Source organism: Pundamilia nyererei, unplaced genomic scaffold (genome assembly GCF_000239375.1).
Source record: "Pundamilia nyererei isolate P.nyererei 1_Seehausen unplaced genomic scaffold, PunNye1.0 scaffold00471, whole genome shotgun sequence".
NCBI classification, from domain to species: domain Eukaryota; kingdom Metazoa; phylum Chordata; class Actinopteri; order Cichliformes; family Cichlidae; genus Pundamilia; species Pundamilia nyererei.
The window spans coordinates 10399-13076 of NW_005187872.1; positions in this window are offsets into that span (position 1 = coordinate 10399).

Sequence of the window (2678 nt, forward strand, 5' to 3'; positions counted from 1 at the left end):
ACACACACACACACACACCTGCATGCAGAGACCTGACCTAAAACCAGGACCGGTCCTTGAGTCAGGTCCCTGTCGTGCAGTGGACAGGAGCTGTTGTGTTAACACAGTGATTTACAGAAACAAGAAAGGAAACAAAGGCGGTGAGAGAATGAAGAGAGATGAGACAGAAACACAAACCGTTTAAATTAACGTGTGTTACCTGGAATAAAACACGCATGCTGCGTGGGGATCAAACATAAGAGTTTGAAAAGATAAATTAAAAACGAGTTCATTTTTATGTGATGAAACATTAAAAGTGAAACCTTTTTAAGATTAAAAGCTGGCGGTCACACATCAAATATTAATTATTGATCAGTTACCTGATGGATGAGCTCAGAATCTGATTTATTCAGAAAGAAAGAAATCAAAGACCTTTGATTCAAAAATCATTGATCATGAATTCTTTAGGCCAAAATAATCAATAACAATTATCTTGAATCCTTTTTTTTTGGACTTAATAAAATTAATTTGATCAATCAAACGTGCACCATCAGTTTATAACACGTGATTATTGATTATCGATCATGTTGAACATCCTCAGCAGGATGATGTGTAAACGTCGTGTGAACGTTTGTTTGCTTTTTCCGTGTTTGTGGCATAAATCAAAAATTATGAGCAAAAGTCGTCCTGCTGATCGTTTCAAACTGAACGATTATCGGCAATAAATCTTTAAACAAACGCGAGCAGCTGTCCTCTGACTGTGACGTGAATATTAATGATTTTAAACATGTTCCAAGCATGTGTGAGTTTAAACAACACGTTGAAAACTCTTGATTTCAAACATGAAAACGGCGAGTGTCGTCTCTGAGGCGACACAGCAAACATTCAGACTGAACATCGGTATTCATTCCCGAGAATCAAACACAATAAAAACACTAAACAAAGATTTATAATAATAATCATGATGATGCAAAATAAGCAGTAAAATTACATTAAATGAAATGAAATACTAGTGGGTCTTCTGCAGGTATTTCACAGTAAAAGTTTATTTTTCAGAGGTCAGATGTCGGGGCTTTTATTTTCTCGGGCTGATCCTCGGACTGTCCGCTGATGCGACTCTGGCTGAGGACTGTGGGAGGAGGTGATGATGGAGGTGAAGACTGAGGCCGTCGCGTCTCCTGATGGAGCGGAATCCTCGCTGTAATACGGGCCATATGTTCTCGGCAGGGTGGAGGGGGGCCCTCCGGCGGCGGCGGGCCCGGCCCCGAGGCCCCCGGCCTCATTTCTCTAAAGCTCTCGCTCCTTTTCTCTCCACTCACGCCTTATGGAGGGAGATGGCGGCCACAATGCGGCGGCCTTCGGCCCTTTTCTTCCCCTTGCCTTTCATTCGCCCGCTAGAAAAGCGCGAACAGGGGCCCCGGGGCCACTAATGCCTTTTGATGGGGATTAGAATTAATTATCTCCAATAACACAATTGTGCCGGGCCACGAAAAGAGCAAAGAAATCCCCTCCAAAACCATAGAAGAAGAAAGGAGGCGAGGGCGATCAAAGCGGGGAGAGAGAGAGCAGCTGCCTCTCCATTAAAACGATACGGAGGAAGTTTATTAGAGCTTTGAGGGCCTAATATGGATCAGCCGGGAGGTTGGTGGTCCTGCGGGGGGGTTACAGATGATGGAGGGAGGGGGAGGAGGCGCGGGGTAATTGGCAGAGATTTCATGGTCGTTCAGCTCAAACCGGATCATTGAGCAGCAAAGTTTCAGCTGCTGAAACATGAGATCAGCTTCCTCTGATCAATCAACAGTAATCTCTATCACTGATTGGAATATTCAAACACTCAGCTGATCGAGCTGTTATTGATCGTGTAAAAACTTCAAACTGCTCGCGAGTCAGTGAGAGGGGGCTGAGGCCCAACCGCCATAAACTAAACATAACAACATGAACATGGTTGTGGATCATCAGGCCAGCAGCAACCAACTATTGATTGGTTATTGATCGATCAGTGGTGAACTGATGATTTCAGTGATTGGACAGTTATATTAGATCAAAAAATTTGATCAGTGACACGACTGATGCAGATACGGCGTCCACAGTCTCACCACACGGAAACTGGCTGATCACAAGTTGCTGCAACCAGCACAGTTGGATGTAAGGCGGTTGCAGAGGTGTGCGGTGGGGGTCCAGCTCAGAGCCAATCACAGACAGAAGCACCTGTGGCAACGGGCTCGTCTGCTTTTATTCTGAAAGAAGAGGTGCATCAGCTCATCGTTGCATCACCATGTTGCTGCAGCAGAGCTGCAGGCCGCTTCAGAGGCGCATGTTGATGCAGGAAGTCACAGACATTTTGTGCTTGTTCCTGACTGGCTGACAGAAATCTTCCTAAAACAGTACCCATCAATCAGAAAACTGCAGGGTGGAAAGTCGAACCCAAAATCTGCAGTTGGGGCGTGGCTTTTTAGACTTCCAGGTGGCTGTGGCTTTGTGCTGCTGGAGCGTTTTCATTTATTTGACCAATAGCATGGCTGCTCTGAGGTTACGTTCCCAAACATCCAACCAGTCTCTGCTCCAGGTTTAGGGGATGAAATCAAGGATTTTGATTGGATCCTCCAGGTCAGCAGGTGTGTGTGCGATGCAGACATAACGTCACAATGTCTGCGCTTCACCCTCTAGACCAGGGGTGGGCAACTTCAGGTCTCGAGGGC